Consider the following 19406-nt stretch of genomic DNA (forward strand, 5'->3'; position numbering starts at 1 on the left):
AAGGAATGAAGCCTTCCAAGTCCACTGCACTCAGTAGCCTAGCATCATATAAATTATTCTAAGACTATTTTATTTATGTTTGCTGCTACTGTAAACCCAAATATTCCCAGGAAAGAGTTATAGTTCACTAAAATATTGTTCTGGTTTATGTCCTTTCTGACAAGCCACACTTGTCAACTGAATGTACCATTCTCAGATTTATATGTTTGATTTTACTTTCATTATGGGATTATAAAGTGATACGTCTACATATTTCAAACCAACAACAGCATTCTAAACATTTTCTCATTTAATACTGTTCTCTAATATTAGTCAGCCAAAGGGTCTTTGGCCATTCTGCTGCTTGCCATGGGCACATTGCTTTTGCATGAAAACACCAGCTGTTTGATCAAGAGCACTGAGAATATGCTACTGCAAGAGATAGGAACAACAGAGGGTATAAACACTGTCAACCTGAGATTAATTTTTAACATTTCTTATTTAATATGAAAATCACTGAAGTAAGAAGCTCCAAGAATGTACTTTTACAATTCAGTAAGTTTTATTTCAGCTTAGTGAGAAACTCACTTCTTACACCAAAGAAACTCAATCAAGATGCATATATTCATTGAGCAACTCTGAGATCTTACTGCAACAACCTTTGGGCTCCTTTCCCAGGCCTGGCCAACTGAACACTCCCTCCCTGGTTCCCATCCTATCAGGCTGCAAGTCCCTCGGACTGGAAATTCGCTGCTTGTGCTTTAAGGAACACAGACTTGAGAGAAGTCACTTCCCATTGCCAGGTATTTCCTAATAACTTCTTTCAGATTTTTCTTTCTGAAAACAAAAAAAAAAACCCTCAACAAAAACAAGCCAAACAACAAAACAAGTCCCCCTTGAATTGAAAATCATAGAAAGTCGGAAAAACAGATTATGATAAGTAGAGATGGGATCCCTTGAGGAAGTGAACCACTGACCCTGATCCAACAAAGCACTTCGCCAATGATTAACTTCAAGTACACAAAGTGATCCTACACAGCTCTCCCAAGCTACTAAAAATCTGCTTAACTGTCAGCCAGGGAGAAAGCCTGACTGCTCACAATTATTCCTGTAGCTGTGTGCCAATTCTACTGGCCAGGGATAGAGATCCAAAAGCAGTACTTCTTGACTGCTCACAATTATTCCTGTAGCTGTGTGCCAATTCTGCTGGCCAGGGATGGAGATCCAAAAGCAGTACTTCTGTATGTTGTAATGGTTACCATTTTAATGTATTAGCAAGTCAGATAACTCCAAACATTTGCACCACACACCAGAGACACTTTACACAAAGTCAGTCAACTAATTACTTTATATAAACCTCCAAGCAAATGTATAGTTCTTTAAAAAGTATCTCTGAACATAACTCCTTCTCATTTGTGAAACATCCAAAATTGAAATATACATGTCCCAGACAGCATTACGACTATTTTTGCAGAGATATAATCACATATTCATCACAAGTAAGTTCTTTTTGTCCCCCCTTGTTGTAATAAATATTTTCAAGCATGTATTACAATGCTTTATTATCCCATCTTAAATGAGATGTTTGAAAGCATCTGGAGCTTGTTACTTTCTGAGACAATATAAATACACTAACACATTTTGAAAGTGCCATTTTATAGTAATTGCAATATTTGCTCATCATCACCAATCTTTCATGGATTAGTTTGTCTAAAATGTAAAGGAATGATACTGAATTCCAGGTGGTTTCCCACCATATAATGGAAATATATATATTATTAATGAAGGTGGGTAGAGGAGTTCCACCATAAGAGGGTATATAATGACTTTAGCTTCCCTAAGCTTCCTCTATGAAGTACTGTGGGCTCCATAAGGGAAGAAATCAAGGAAGTAATCCAATTTAGATGTTCTCAATTACTCTACAGAGAAGCCTCTCCATCTCCACTGACTACAGAAGAAAAACAGATTTCTAATGTAAGAATCTGAATTATGTGGCTGAAGTTAGATGATGTGGATGCTTCTCCCCCTCAAAAATGCACATTCTGAAATACGACTACTTACTGCTTGATTTGCAAAGCTAAAGGCATATCCTGAAAAGATAAATCCACACATCACATCTCACTTTCCCTGAAGAATAAACCAACTGATGTTGCATCCCCCCTAACAATCAGTGCCAATGGGACCTGCAGCAACTGCAGGTACACAATTCTGCTCTGTAACACTGCAATAACTCACAGGACCGGTTCACTCACTGGCTTGTAAGCCAAGATAGCAGCTGCCACAAAAACCCTGCTTTCTTCTCCAAGCAGGTAACCCAGGACAAGTTTTATACTATGCAAACTCATCTCTCCCTAGTAACATTAGTAGAAATGTTATTCTCACCTGTTACTCACCTCACACCAACCCAAACATGCAGTAGAGATGACAAGAAGCCCCCTTTTTTCCACCAACTTTCTGTCTGAAGTCACTTGATTTAAGTTCAATAAAGCTAAAACACCACCAGCAAGCTCACTGCCATTGCTGTCCTGACTGTGATAACACTGTAGTTGTCATGAAGCACTAGAGACCCAGAGAGGTGCAAGCTCAGAGCCTGTATTAACTGACATGGGAGAGCAGAAAGGGTTATGGAGAAGGCATCACTTCCAGGAGGTTGTTCAACTAATGTCAAATTATTTTTTATCTGCAGTGCTACACAGAGATTATTTTAGACAACTTACAAATATAGCCAACCATGTTTTGAGCAGAGCAGGAAATACTCCCAAGTTTTCTTGACACGTATTAGAGGATTAAATCCAGAAAATTAACCTGTTGGGCTATTTAAAGCTTAGTTGATATTAAGCAAACCATCTGTTCTTAATGAATAGGAAAAATTAAAACACAGCCTAAAATGTTTTTTAAAAAAAGAAATCCAATTTGCAAAAATGTAACAAAATACAGTCCAGTGCATAAAAGTTTGGAATTGTTGCCCACACAAAGTATTTTCAGTGAGGTTGTTAAAATGACACATTTCTGCTGCCAAAACATTTAAATTAGGAGCACTACAAATACAAGGAAATAGAACTCCTTGGTAGAAAATTGTAAGGTTTCCATTCGAGGGCTGTTCCTGTGTAAATAACACACAATGAACTCCATGGCTATTTTCAAGCAACTATTTCACTTGATTCTTTTTTTTTATAATGTATCTAAAAGGAAAACATAACAGCAGATACTTCAGGTGTAAAAGGAAAGGATTACTGTCCTATTTGTATTCCACCTGAAGCACAAGCTAACCAAGATTTTTGAAGCCCATGTTCATACTTGAACTTGCATGTTCACTCTGATCTAACCATTGATGGAGTTTTTACCAGCTGTACCCATTTCTAGACACCAGTTTGTTTCTCCACAAGTGGTAGTTCCCAAACACTAAGTTCCTGTATCATATGAATCACTACAAGGCAGGCAGTCTTTCTTCCTGGCAATGAACTTATACAGCATTACAGCTTTCACTGTTCAAACACAAGGCTGCTTCCAAATCTGGCAACCATGCATATATTTTAACCTCTGGTCAGTATAGAAGAGATGAGAAACCTCTGGCCCATCTGCCATCAATATAATTTCCAAGGGAAAATCAGCATAGGAAGCTAGGTAACAATCCTCACCAAATTCTAAAAAACTGCTGATAGGTTTCTCCTAGGACACTGGACTTCCTCTTTTTTATTGAAGAACATTCAGCATAAACAAAGAGAATGCCATCACCTATTCCAGTAATTAACAGAAGTTCTACTTAGTGTTTTTCCAACATAACACCACAGCTGCAATAGCAAAAGGTGCTTCTGATCCAAAAAATAACATGCTTAGAAGTTACACCTTCATAAATACATAAATCCACCTGTGTTTTGCGCTTTCCAGAGCTACACAATACTTTTGTTAGAGTAACTTCACTATTCCTGGATAAATCAGTTTCTCCCTTCCTGAGGAGGTATAAGGAGCATAAAAGACTTCTCAATTTTTAAAGTAGTTTTTTTATCATTATTTCTAACTAGTTCTCACAAGTTAAAGCGAATAAAAGTGCAAGTATTTATACTATTGGAGGACTGACGTGTGGCAATGCAGTCACACTCAAAACCAAGCATTTCTTCTGTCTCTTTATGCCTCTAATCTAAGCAATCAGATGTAAAGGGTCTATGCAATTTCAAAGACTAAAGCAAAAATCCTTGCTGAAACGCTGATTTCTGTGCATTGTTCCTGACATTTCACAGTGGCACCAGACAAACTACATACTCTCTGAGAGATCAATCACAGCTATATAAGAAGTCATTTACTGTGTCCCATAACAGACCGCTAGACCAATTTCAGTACATGAGAATTACACTAACCGCCAGCATGAAAAAGGAGTTAGATACTCAATTAGATGAGGGGATTGTTTTTTGCTCTGCAGCTTAAGGTTGAGAAGGGGGAAGGGAATTCCTGTCACTGGCAAGCTTAAGACATCTGCACATCCCCAGGTGGCTTTTTTTGTGACTACAGGATCAAAAAAAGGTGGAAAAAGGGAGAACTCTAAGTCCCTCTGCAATCCTCTAGTTTTCTGTAAAACAGAACAAAAAAACTATGCATTTTCTTTTCATTTATCCATTAAATGTGCACAGCATTAAAGCTTATCTTATTCACACACAATGTCTCCTTGAAGTATCTGTTGATCAGGACAGTGAGTAATGGTAGGTGGGCCTGTAGCTCCAATGCACCAAATGATTAAGACAGATGTGCTGCACAGCAATAGTCCATAAATGTCAGACTATTGTCTTCAGTAAAGCATCTCAGCCTAGGCAGGTTCCAGTTTTCCAGTTATATTTTCCAATGAGTGATAAAAGTTCAGTTCTAAATGCCTTGAGACAGAACATAGGTGGGGGTTTTTTAAGTATTTATATATTGTTTAGTAAAAAGCCCATATTTCAGTTTACTGCAAGGTCAGTAGACAGTAAACAATAATTCAACACTTCCAATATTCATCACCCCATTAATTACAGAAATGTAGAAGAAAAAAAGGAAATGGAAGGAAGCAAACAGACTTCCAGCAAAATATGAGGGGAAAACAGTAGCAGTGTAATACAAAGAGAGAAACAGACTATGAGAACAAATATTTTAAGTGACAAGGTAACTATATTTTAGGCCAGAAGCTCCCCACTCAGCATTAAAAATCTAACCATACAGAAATCTTCTACATATCCAGAGTGGTTATAAGGGCATAGTACATTTCAGCCCATATTCAGCTGCTGGATCAGTGTATCTTAGCATCAGTTAATCTCCAAAGGGTACCTTCTGTTCAATATTCATTCAAAAATTCCAGATCAACAGAGAACACGCTTAAAAATTGCAGCCAGTCCTGAAAAAGCAGATACTAACAAGCAGAATGTTTTTTCTCCCAAGTTGACTGTCGGGTGCATGTACCCTGCCTCTTTCTCTCACATCATTACTTGACTGCAAATTTTATTTTAAAAGTATGATAAATGGACAAACAAGAAACATTTTACTCACTTTTAAATTAAATTTTCATTCTGTGTTTCCTTGTGTGTACTTTTTCAGTAGTAAACAAACAGATTAAAGCTGTTCAGCTCTGATTAGCTCCTATAATAGTCTCAGTATGGCAGTTCTGCACATCTTTTCCCAAAAGCTTACTAGATTCCCTCTATCGAGGTATCCATCTGTACTGACACGGAGATTAAGAGCTCTTAATCCACTTGTAAATTCTCTAACTCATACAAAGCTGCTCCTATTCCTTTACCCTAAATTATGTTTTACCCAGAACATTAGTCAGGCAGAACACTTTATCTCCCCATGGTGCTGCGCCAACCCTCTTGTAACACCTCTGCATTTCATGCATCTCATTGGAATAGGTGGAGTGATGCAACATTCACTGTGTAAGCCAAGATCACTGAACTCTTAAATCTACCATTATCTCTTTTTACAAAGGTGATTTGACTCTGAGAGAGCAGTTCTTGTGCTGCTCTGAAGTGAGTAGAGAAGGGAAGAGGCTTCACAGGTCCCCACTGCAATCAGCTTATAGAGCAAAGCATGATAACCTTTATATTTGCATGCATAACTGCTAATGCTGTTATGGGTTATTAAATTATCCAGCCCTGTTAGAATCCAACTCCAATATTTAACTCACTGACCTCAAGCAGGCAGTGTGCAGTGACATTTCCTGATAGAAAACATCCCACAATTTAAATTGCAAAAATTGCTTGGGTATGCAGTGTTTATATTCAATGCTTCCACAAGGAATGTTCCAACACAGATGAAAAACTCCTATCTCACCATTATACTGACAGTAACATCCAGATGACAAGAAAAAACAGGCCACTCCTATCACTCTTCTTTTCTATATTCCTTCATATTTTAGTATTTAACCATAAATATCAACATCTTTGATAAAGCCAAACATCTTTCAGTTCAATGATTTCCAGTCTTTCTTCTACTGAACTAATTGGATAATCATCTATTTGGACATAAATATAAAATAACCCTACTGTCCTTAGCAGAGTTACTGCAGGCTCGTAATAACCTAAATTTGAGACAAAATTTTACCCGTTATCGCTCATCCCAATACATGAGGTGTTCCAAGCAACCCCGATTGACCATTGAACGACCACATCGTGCCTACTTTGGTACTGGAAAGCATAACATGATTTGTATACAAAATAGCCTAAGTATGTTTTTGAGATATCTCATACTCTACTATCCTGAAATATCTTTTTTAGGCTGCAGAGATGTTTTAACCTCTGTTAAGCTTCTAGGGCTACTATCCACAGCACTATTGTGACAATTTTCTCAAAAATTGTACAAACAAATAAGATCTGATATTCACATAATAAAAAAGCTTAGGATTGTAAATAAGAGATTTCAGCATCAAGTCACTTTATTTTAAAACTCCTGCTAGCTATTATGGAAATTCAACCTTCTTAATAAGCAGCAATTAGAACTCTGCATTTTAAGAAAATGTCAGAATTCCTTCTCTGATTACAGGATTTACTATTCTCGCAAGACCTCAGCTGCCAAAAAAAAAAAAGAAAGAGAAAATTCTGTGTTCCAAAGCTAAGTTTTTCATTATAAGTAGGCAGACTATAAAACAGAGTTATTTCTCAGAATTAAGACTACAATATAGGCCTATGTGTAACATTACATTGCTTATATTCATACAAACAATGCATGAATTTAGCAATCCAAAAATCAGCTTAAGAACTTCACCACTGATCAGTTCAGATAAAACATTCAGACAACATGTTACCCAAGTGTGAACAGACACAGTGCAATAAGATACTAGAACAAGAGTAGAATTGCTGCCTACTGAGGTGACAAAATAGGTGTTTAAATTACACCTATTGAGACCAGACTTTTTTTAACAATCATACTATCTGCTTTGGGTTTTAAAAAAAAAAAAAAGAAAAGAAAAATTCCTGAACATTAGTATGTACTATTGTAGAGAAAGCTACACACACTAAAATGGAGAGGACTTGAAAAGAATTGGAGAGCATCATTAAGCAAAGATAAGTACTAAAACAAATCTAATAAACAAAGTGAACTTTTACTTACAACTACCCTGTGTATATATATTAGCTTTCCAGATGGTTATGATTTGTACTACAAGGTGCCTCTAACAACAGGGATTCATCCATTCTTAACTGCCCTTGAAGTAAGAGCACAAACACACCAACACTACAGATCATCTGTACTAATTATGCTGTTAAGAGTTTAGCTGTCTTTCAATTTTAATAAATATAAAAATCCCACTGTCATTTGAAGGTAATCATTTTGCTGCGCAGAATGATCAAAATATGTAATTCCATGGGATTTTAGCACACTTTCAGGTGTTTCACAACACAGTGATTTATGTCCCCAGCTCTCATTTCTTGAGGGTATGAAGAATTGCAGATACCTGGCCCATTACTGGTTGCAAAGGCCAGAATTTTGAACTAATCAAAAATTGTATTCAATTTTATGGAGAAGAAAACACTGATGACTGATTTAATATCAACAACATCCCATCCAAATATTTTGTTAAAACTCAACTTTCAGGGCCTTTAGCAAATGATCCATGACTCGGATGAACGGGCAGATGCTCCTGGAGCACATCCAGCAGAAGGTGACAAAGATTATTAAGCAGATGGAGCATTTCTCTTACAAGGAAAGGCTGAGGGAGCTGGACTTGTTCAGCCTTGAGAAGACATAACTGAGAGAGGACTTTATCAATGTCTGTCAGTATCTGAAGAGAGGTGTCAAGAGGGTGGATCCAGGCTCTTCTCAGTGGTGCCAAACAATAGGACAAGAGGCAATGGGCAGAAACTGATGCACAGGAATTTGCATCTGAACACAAGGAAGAACTCCTTTACTGTGTGTGACTGAGCACTGGAACAGATTGCCCATAGAGACTGTGGAGTCTCCTTCGCTGGAGATATCCAAGAACCATCTGGACACAATCCTGTGCCATGTACTCTAAGATGACCCTGCTTGAGTGGGGAGGTTGGACCAGATGACCCACTCTGTGATTCTGTGATCAATAATAATTATCATCAATAACTACGTTCAATGACTACAGCCTGTTAAGAAATAATGGGATCCCTCTGACTAGAAGAAGCAAGGGAATGTTTGGCAGCAGACTGGCCAGCGTGGTGAGATAGGCTTTAAACTGGAGGGCTCAGAGGGCAAGGTCTAAAGTGACAATATTCATGTCATTTCAACCAACTGGGGAATAAGCCATGCCTACCAGAGAAGCAACAAATGTTCATTATTGTTCCAACAATAAGAACCAGTAGACCACTCCCAGGGAGATTATGGTTGGACACATGAAGAAAATCTTGCACAATGACAGCCATCAGCCACTGGAATAATCTCCTCACAGAAGTGGAGGTTACCCAACATTGGACACTTCTAAGATCCAGCTGGACCGGGTGCTAGACCACGCTTTTGCCAAGAAAGACTGGATCAGATGATCCTTGAGGTCCCTTCCAACCTGCTATTCTATCATCCTGTGATCATCTCAGCTGAGTCACTTTGAGTTCTCAAGAAATAATCATTTGTCATAATCATCGGCTAATCAAATTTTTGTTTCTAAAAGATCAAAACAAATTGCCTTTAAATAGAAAGCCAAGCAATTTTTTCTGTTTAAATGCGAATACCATTTCCTGAATCTGCAGCAGACATGGTTCTACAAAAACCTAATACCAGATTAAAAAAAATTAAAGGCTGAATCATTTGAACATTCATCTCCTTTCCTCATTTCATCTGCATTTCCTCCTTTCTTGTCATCTTCTTCCTTTTCCTACTCAATCTTTCAACTCCAAGTCCCTGTGGGATCACTGGAAATGACATCCTGCTCTCCTTGGACAGGATGAGGCAAGATGCACAAAGAAATGCACACTCAAACCTGGCAAGCTGCAGTCCAGGACCCTACTGCAGAAGATCAGAGGGAGCCAAGGGTACACATAATAACCACACCTCACCAAAGGCAGGGAAGGACAACACTAAACCTATGCCTGTAACTGACATCTAGAGGTGAGGAGACTCTGTAACAGCAGCAGTCCTGGTTTTGATGTACCAGAGATAAAAGAGCCCTGGAAGGTTTCAGTGCTTCTGAAGTGCTCAGGAGGAATGCAGTTTAATGTGCTTGGTAAGAAAACTGGAGTTTAAATAGATTTGTGCCAGTTCCTCTGCTGCAAAACTCAACACAAGGTCCACTGGCAATGGCACATGTCAGTGGTGATGGGTGTGGTCTGAGACAATATTTTTGGCTGGTACTACTCAGTTAACTTACTTGGCCATTGCCAATCAACCTATTATGGAACTAAATAGTAATTATTTTTCTACACAAGTTCTCAGGTGTATGCACTCACTGTCTTTCTGTGAACCCAATTTAACGTGCATGGATATTGGCTTTTCCTTTTCTCTGGCCTAAGCATCGGACGTAAAATATATTGCACTCCTTAACTTCTGTAATCTTATTCTTTTTCATAATTCAAAGCACTTCTGTTTTCCATATTAAGACAATCTTATTCATTCACTTAAGGAGAAGCTATTTGCCAGAAGTCCAATATGCTATTTCCAATTCTGTCTTCTCTGAACTTTAATTTTTTTATACATCTCCAAAACAGGGAAATGCCAACTTCATTAGAGTCGTCAAGATCACTATTAAGAAGGCACCACACAAATGCTAATCACCCCTAGTTTGAGGCACACTATGAGAATATAACAGTATTAGTTGTTTTCCAGAGAAAATCTTAGTGGGTCTAAAACTATACGTGAGGCAGTAACTTCATGGTGCATTCTTAGAGGAGAGAATAACCAAGAAATATACAGGGTGGATTCCTCAAGGTAAGAGCCAACAAGAGGAAAGGACCATGAAAAGTGGCTGGCACCTTTGACAATCATCATTAAAACAGGAAATAATAAGCTGTAGCAAGACACACTTCTCTGCTGGCCTGGCTGTCCCCAATGCTCCCACCCACACTTCTGCACTGTGCAGCTTTTTCAGCCTAGGAAAACAATTAATATTTGCAAAGTGCTTCTGCAAAAGTCAAGTACTGTGTAAGTACTAAATGTTATTGCTATGGTAAGGAGATAGGAAAGGTTTTAAAGTAGTTGAAAAACATACTTTCTTTGTTTTAATAAAGCGTTATTTATTCCTGTAGCAGAACATATATTTGTTCTTAAGTTTTAAGCCATCTTTAACTACACCACAGTTGACAGAGAAAAGTAAATTTACAAAAAATCAACAATTTCTAAGATCATCACTACTGCAGAAATCCCGACAAAAACATTTATTCAAACAGAACACACAATTTTCACCAGGCAGCAATAAATAGCTTTATCCTAGAAATCATGTATGCAAAAGGACTGAAGCTTATGTAAATATGTACATTTTGCACAGCATATATGTGCAAACACAGTATGAGTTATGTTTGCTCAGAATTTTTTCTGAGAAAAAGAGAAGCAAAGCAACATTCACTGTCAACTATCCATTTGACACTGCCTTTTCTGTGAAAGTCTCTCGTGGTCTCCAGCAGAACTGGTTAATTCCAAAGAGCTACAGCTGCCCAGCTGTGATGTGGCAAAAGGAGCATCATTCAAGGTTAGCAGCTCTACTATCATACCCTAAGACATTATCAAGCTCCCAGCACACAACCTGTACATGTACATCCAAAACACCTCTCTTCCCTTGACACCAAATTTCTCCATTTCCTCCTCACAGGCCCTTTAATGCTGTCCCTCTCTAGCTGTATCACTCATTGTCCACACTGTTCTGTAAGGGCACATTTCCATTTCTCTCACAGGCACCACCAATATCCTGAGAATCCCTGTTTTGCTACAACCTGAGCTGTGGTATTGAAGAGGATGATCCACACCAGCCCCAGAATTTATCCACCACAGCTGACTGGGCAGAAATAAGGACAGTCCTTGGAGCAGGGCAACCCCACCCAAATCCCTGTCACCAAAACACTTACAAGCAGCTCCTCAACCAGAAACCAGTGCTCCCGCTATAGTCTGTTGCTATGACACAGCATCCCAGTAGTTTCAGCTGATGCTTGAAGGGCAGCCTTTAAACACACCCTTTATTTACAATATCCTAAACATCTCAGGCTCAGCTTCGCCACAGATGCTGGATTTTGTGGTTTCACTATTGTCATATTTCATTAGCATAGATTAAGTGTTAAATAATATTTTAATAAAGAAATAAATGGTGGAGCTTTACACTTCAAGTCATTAAAATATTGAATTTCTCTCTATGTTATTATCTGTGTGTTTCTGCTGAGTCTTTAATTGTATTCTGAAGAACGAGAAATCGCAGACATGGAAACCACATGACAGAAATGGCCTCAATCCAAAATGAAATAATGCATAATCCTAAACTACATAACTCAGGAGTAGTTTAATGATGGCTTGTCTAATTATACCTTAGACACTTACTCTGCAATAGTGTAGTCTAAAATAAGCTCTCATATATATAAATATATACATAGATATTCACATACACAAACACACATTTTTTATATCTGTGCTTATACATAAGAGCATCAGAAGTCCATAGTCCACCAAGAAACATGCCATATGTCCTCCATACACCTCACCCCATGAAATGCTTCCATGACAAGCTTCTGAAGAATCCAGCTGCAGCAAAGTTGAGGACAATATATGGTATTCCTCAATCACCTACATACTCTTTCAGTTTGTGTCAATGTGTCTGACTATAACCCTCAGCACAAAGATTTCTTTGGAAGTACCAAGAAATAAAGAAAGAAAAAATATAATGTATTAAGTTCCTAAAAATAGAGTGGAAATAAATGGTGGAAATAAATGAGAGAGACCTGGTAAAATTAGGGTCTTTGTATGAGACAGCTCAGAAAAAAGACTGGTAAGGCACACTTTCATTTTCTGTGGGTTCAAATTTACACATACAATATTTAGATATTGACTAGAGTCCCAGAAAATATCAATGTTCACAACATGTTCATAACACTTTCAACAAATGTACTGACTGTATGAAGTTTCTTAAACTCCAGGTCAGCACTGAACCCCCTACAGAAACACTGAGTCGATACACTAAGATACAATAAAGTTTAAATATTTCCCTCTTTAATCTCCAGATGATAATGGACTTTATTAAACAGATGCCACCCATCTTTCATTTCAGTTAGCTGAAAGAACCAATTAGATGCACATTTTCATAATGAAAATGTGAATTCAATGTGAAGCTTTGTCTAACAGGCTTGTACAGCAAAGCCTAAGCAGAGCTAAGCCATGGTCTCCGAGGGCTCCTCCCGGCACAGAATGCTAATGTGGGACAGGGAGTGACTAACTGCATGCATCCACAGATGTAAAAGGCAAAAATCCACCAGATAACACGGAAAGTAGCTGCAGTCATGGGTGGGGGAGAAGAAACCCAAGTTTTTGGTTAGAAAAATCCATCATCACTCAGTTTCTGAGTTAAAAAGATACCCAAGTTTTTTCATTCTGCATTCATGAGAAAGCAAGGCTTTTAAGCATACTAATACAGAACTAAACTGCAAGCTTCTAGAAAACCCGCTCACACTAGCAGGAGAAGCCTACCATAGCCATGTGGACCATCCAGAGGACAGCCTGTGGGCTGCACCAGGCTCAGGAGACACTTCCATCTGGCCTGTCACCTGCAGGAGACGCAGAACAGCTGCTCAGTGATCACAGACATGGCAGCTGAACACCTCCTCTCGAGCACAGTCTGGCACACAACATAGGTGCCACTTCTGCAGTGGTCTGGGGGATGACATTTGCTGCCAAGGATGGAGGAAAGCACTTTTCAGGTCCTGGATCCCTCTTTTTACCCCAAAACACAAGCCATCCTATCCCTTAGGCCACATCAAAATAAGTTCCTCCAAACACATTTTAAGACAAATTTAACTCACTCTATAGGCTTATGGAAAATAGCCTTCTATGAGAAAATGAACTGTATCCATATTTATTTTTGTAAGTCCCATGGAAACCAATTAAATTAATTAACCTCTCTCCATCAACTTTTCTATTAAGTCTGTCCTCCTGTGTAAGAACATGAAGATGGAAGAGGCAAGATAATTTTCCTACTCTAAGCTGTAAAAAAAAAAAAAAAAATTAATCCTGGGAGTAATCAGCATATACAGTGAAAAATGTTTCCATTTTTAAAATATTTTAATCTCAAACAGAAAATACCTGGGCTGTGAACTCCTTTAAAATAATTACTTGTTAAATTCATCCATCACAGAATGTTAAATAAAATTTACCATGTGACTGTGTGTATTTCAGGAATAACTCTATTACTGTCAGATTTTAGGGATGGACTAAGATGAGCACTGCTTCCGACCTCCTGTATAACAGTCTACACAAATTAGTTCCTTCATATTCAGATTCCAGGTTTTATAGAATCACTTTTTGTACTTCCAGCTACTAAACATCACTCTGCTTCAAGAGCCTTCCTCTCACCTGCACTTGCACTTCCACATTTGTATTCATCAAGTTCCTTTCTTTTTTCCTATTAAATCAAACAAGCACACCTTTTTAACCCCTCAGGGTAAAACGTTTTCTGATTTTTTAATAAGTGTCCCTCATTTTCTTTAAATCCTCCACAAGAGGACATCCTATTTTTCAATGTAAGACACCAAACTGACTTGTTTCAGCAAGCCTCACTAGCAAAATATATAGAACAAAAAATACCTCCTTTATTTCTGCTCAGTACTCCTCCATGCAGAGGCATACTGTAGCCTCATCCCCTCCATGACAAGGGGACTGGTTACTCACTACTGCAGTGAGTCACTGTTTTTCTAATGTAGTTTAAGGGTGACCTAAATCTGTGCTTCTTCTTCGTGTAATGTTTCATTTAGCTTATTAAAATGAACCCTGTACAACTGAGTTCATCTTATTATGCAGCACAGATCACTCTGAAATTGAATTCCTCTCGTTATGTATACACCAACAACCTTTTTGTTCATGTAGAATCCCAAAGTTTAAGAACTGGTTTTTGAAAAGTGATGCTAGTCATGACCACAGTGTTTCTCACACATCAATCTATTAAAGGGTCAAACTGTGACACACACAGTATATAAAAAAGTAGGGGAAATCAGATGTAAAACACAAATACCTCTAGAGACAGGATTTTTTCTTCCTGTGAATAGAGTTGAGAGGCTAAAACACCATTAGCTGTGAGAAATCTAATGTTAATCTGAAGTCATGTTTCAGAATCTGAAATTAATTCAGCGGCCAAGAAATTGCTGCCATCATTAGATACATAGCAAACAAAATCTCTCTCCCTTGTTTAGCCACGTGGGACAGTGGATTATCTAAGTTCAAAAAACAAAAAGAAGATACGCAGCATTCCCTTAGCTCACAGAATACGATTGTCAGCTCATGCAATTTGCATTACCTTGGGCACAGCACGCATAACCAGCTCTCACGGAGACTTTCAGTTCTTAATTTCTACAATTTTAAACACTTTTGAGGATTCTTTGTGAATGCAGAACTTAGGCATATGGGCTGGCTGCATCACAGTGGCTGCACCAGATCCATTTCATGCGCATGCAAAATCTCATGCTCAGGAAGAACATAAGACACCAACCCCCCCAAAATATTCTTCCTACCATTTTCAGCCAGACTTTCGGCATACTTGGTTTCATTCACTGGACTTCACTTTGATAAACTTGTTTTGCATTCCCTTGAGAACACACAGGTTTTTAACCATCAACACACACTTTGGCATGAAGCATCAAGTTTGCACACCCACTGCATGAAGAGCACATTAAATGTGTTTTTTTTAAACTGGCTACAGCTACTTTCATTTCCCACTGCCAGCAACCAACAATAAATAAGCCTAGATAATATATTTTAAGGATAAAAAACCCTTACCAATACTATTTTTCACACCAGAACTGTTCTAGAGAATGTATAAATTGTGGAGGCAAAAATTCTTTCAGCCAAAAATCTTTAAAACTTGATCATATTTTCTAAGAGCACACTTTCCCCCGATCGACTTGTAGGAATAACTCCCATTAAGTACAGCCTTTTCTCTGAAAACCACAACTTTATTACAAGGGATTTCCACTATAATATTAAAATCTTCTAGGTATTTATGACTAACTGTGCCCAAGCAGTGACATCAATAATTCCGTATCTTGAACTAATATTTCATTTCATCATAGCCTAAGGGGTGGAAATAACATCATACCTGAAACCTCTATCATGAACCAAAAAGATTAGAGAAAAAAAAAATTCAAAGATGCAGGAGGTGCTGAAATGGTGCTTTAAATGCACTTTAAATATTTAAAATATTGTGCTGAATTATTCATTGAATATTTAAAAATACAGGGATTAGATCTCAAATTTGTTATCTGTATATTATGTTCTTGATCTCCATCACTTCCCTGGTCTGCGCTTTCTAAGGAAGAACCCTGAAACCTCATTAGAAGCCTGAATTACTTTTGGATTTAGGGAAAGCTTAACCCAGCTTTTCAGTAATGATAGTATTTTCTCAAAAGCCATGGTGGTTGTTACTAGCTTTAATACCATACTATTTATTACACTCAGGACATGGGTGAAATATGATTTAGATGAATGAAGTACTTCAGCATGAGCAACACTGTTGTAAATTGTGCACCTTCCTCAGCTCTCCCAAAGACATTAGTCTGTTCCTCCCCAAAATCACAAGTAATCATATTCCTTTCAACACCACTAACTCATGCACACCAGAACGTAGGCCAGGAGCTGCAGGAAGGCTATAGTGCTGCTAGAAGTACAGGCTATCCCCCTCGTTCTGTGGTTTCAAACCTAGGCAGATCTCCCCAGCAGACAGAACCAGTGAAGTGTCAGATAAGGACAAAGGACGAGCCCGAGGCAGAGCGCTGCCCAAAGGGTACAGACAAGGACATGGTGAGGATTTGGAGATGTACTCAGCTAACAGGAGCATGCAGGCTGAAACCATTCCACAAGACTAAAATCCCAAGGATGAATGAGTGGAAAAACACACCATTCCTCTTGCTAGAACAGACCTAGAAGATCTCTTCCTTGTGATAACTCCACTGCAAGCTGTTGTAAAGGGCTACACAATCAAAACAAAGTCCTAAATTCAAAGCTGCTAGGTTAAACAATCAAAGCAAAGGATACGAGGATCTGCACTGTTCTGGTGAAACAGAAGACCCACATGCTGCTCCATTTGAACAGTCCCAAAGAGAGACAGAAGGTAAAAGCAGCCTAAGAGGCTGCAATATACAGGGAAGCTGTCTAGCCTCTCACAATCCATCCTTACGGTGAATGAAGGGTAAGCACCAGGACAGATGGCAGAAACTTTTAAAGCCTACCAGTGGCCTTTTTTTCTTTTGTAATCAGATGTAGCTGTAGAGATTAGCACAACATAGTAAACAGTTTGAGGATTACATTGAAATTCATCTCTGTATGTATCTACTCCTCGGAAAATAAACAAACACAAAATATATTCTGTTTCATCCCCGGCCAGGTTATGATCTCACTTTCCATCACAGCCGACCTCTTCAGTAAATGCCACTCCGTTGGCAATCCCTCAGGGCATTAAAGGGACAAAGTGAGGCATGCAAACACTCTCTTGTCTGTTGAGGAATACACATGGTGCAGGTAGCCTGGCTTGCAAGCTGAAGATTGAAATGCAGATTGAGCTCTGGGTGGAAACCTGGACAAGAGGCCGTGAACTGCCAACCCTTGAGATAACAAAGAGCATGAAGACAGGTGGCACCAGCCAGGTGGATGGACACAGAAAGGGTGACAGGAGCAGAAAATTCAGGAGGAAGAGCAAAAATATCTCCCAAGATCATTTCACCTCTACATATCCCAGTGACCAATGTATCTCCCTTAATACCACGAATATATGCAGAATATTACTTTGTTCACTTATATTGACTTCACTAGGAGCATACTTTGAGAAAGGATTGTAGGACAGGGAATAAAGAAAATCACATCTTGTTCATAATAGCTTTTGACTTGGGAATCCAGAAGACATCCACACAGCATATCCTGGTTAATTTACTTTGATATGTGAAGATTAACTCCAGGGAAATAAAAATAATACATTCAAGGATTCTTTCTACCACCCCTGTAATTGTTTCTATTGTCACAGAGTCATTAAATCCCTCTGGTAAACCCCTAAGTATTACAAGCTGCTGTATTCAAGATAATAAAGTAGCCCGTAAAATAACTTTCCTCAATAACCATCATTCATAATAGATAAATTACAAAAGGTCTTCCTAACACACACACACACACACACACTAACCAGAGCTCAACTGAAGTACAACCAGCGCTGACTGAAGCGCAACTAACACGAGCAAAGGCAAATCTATCACAGTGCCAAAGGAAGAATCCCAGCTCAGAAAAGGATGCCTCACCCTTGAGTCACTTTGCTGTACCCTGCATGCCAGTTTATCTCAGCTGAAATTGCCATGTCAATAAACAGGTGCATTTCCTGCACACAAGCTCAGCAAATGCTTTTTACTGGAACGCAGCAACACCTGCCTGACAGAGCAAACCAAGCTCATTTTATATCCAAACATGACTTGAATAATCACTACAGTGCCCTGCCCAAACTGTTTTCCAAAATAAACACATGAGGAGGGTTCTGATGTTGTTACTGGGCCAAACACTTACACAGCACCATTATTTTTCACAGTCATTCTCTTTAACATTTTTTCTGCATGTTCATCACCATAATTTATGTTCAGGTATAGTTCAGAGCAGTAAAATGCTTTCCAAGTCTTAGCATAAACACTGAAGTATTGAAACATAACGTTCTTTTAAGCTTCTCTTGACACAAAGACCCCCTTGCTTTATTTCTAAGCTTATTTTCTACTAGAGCAACAAACTACTTAAAACACTTCTGTAGGAATGCACTCTATTTAAATACAAATATTTGTATTTCGCATTCGCTACTAGTTGCTAAGTGTTTTGCTGTAGCACAGAAAATGCCTCTGAAGTTTTCTTCTGCTTCTCTATTTTTAACACACCTTCTTTAAACCAGAGGTAGCAGAGAGAAGCTGAATGGCAACAGAGCATAAATTCCTAGTTTCCCACCTTCAGCTGAGTATCTGTAACTGGGATCTTTCCTTCAGCTATTACACTATGGCCTGCCTGCCAATACACACTTCACCAAGTAGGCAGAGTGTCTGCTCTTCCAAGCACTCAGATAGTTCAAAGCAGAACAAATTCATCTGCACCTTTTCACAGCAGGGTTTGTTTGGGCTTTCCATTCTTTTCTGCCACCACAGAACAAAAAGAAGTCTGGCCTTCTTTGCTTCCGCTGATAGATGTGCTGAGTGTCAGTGTGAACAGATCAATTAAAGAAACACAGTACCTGCTATCTTTCCAGTCAAAAGCGGAGTTAAATAAAAGGTTCACGCCTGCAACATGCTTCCTTGAGGACTTCAAGTAGGTAAGTAATAAAAACAAAACAGAAGCAAAGCTTCAGGTGTTGAAAGTGGATACAGCATAAGGGCTTAAACAAATCGATTCTCATCAGGCAGGCGTCAGTCCAACACCCTGAAGGAGTGCTCCACCCCGTGCTTTCAAAATAGCTGATATAAGAATAACCCAGCGGGAAGGAGGAAGACCATTAAAAAGAGAAAACCCCAAGCCCCAAACAAACAACAACTTAAGAAAACCACTCAGGTTTTTTTCCTCGTATATCATTATGAATGCCAGATCTAACAAGATCTAGTTAACTACAGATTTGCATATTGTGGTTGGTTCATTTTAATGTCTAAGAAGCTCCCAGCAGCCAGGACACATACAAGACTCCTCTCCTAGGTGGACTCTTTGATACTAATCACAAAATGAGCCTTTCTCTCAGCCAGAGAATTTACATGAGAGTCTCTCCTCCAATTTCTCAAAGCTACGCAAAACCTTAATTAATTTTTAAGGCTTCCATTCTATTTTCAAATCAA

General features: G+C 38.6%; 1 protein-coding gene across 9 annotated transcripts in view; it reads right to left on the bottom strand.

Moving 5' to 3' along the window:
- CCSER1 (coiled-coil serine rich protein 1) overlaps positions 1–19406 on the bottom strand; it is a 621919-nt gene that overhangs the window by 569886 nt on the left and 32627 nt on the right. The window contains exon 1 of one of the 9 annotated variants that reach the window (XM_085058021.1): positions 13054–13118. The exons of the other annotated variants lie outside the window; for them this stretch is intronic. The gene's annotated coding sequence lies outside the window, so the exon portion shown is untranslated. Of the gene's footprint in view, positions 1–13053; positions 13119–19406 lie in introns of those variants that run through there. 9 annotated transcript variants of the gene reach the window in all.

This window comes from Lichenostomus cassidix, chromosome 4 (assembly GCF_008360975.1).
Source record: "Lichenostomus cassidix isolate B80296 chromosome 4, HeHo_3.0, whole genome shotgun sequence".
Lineage (NCBI taxonomy): Eukaryota > Metazoa > Chordata > Aves > Passeriformes > Meliphagidae > Lichenostomus > Lichenostomus cassidix.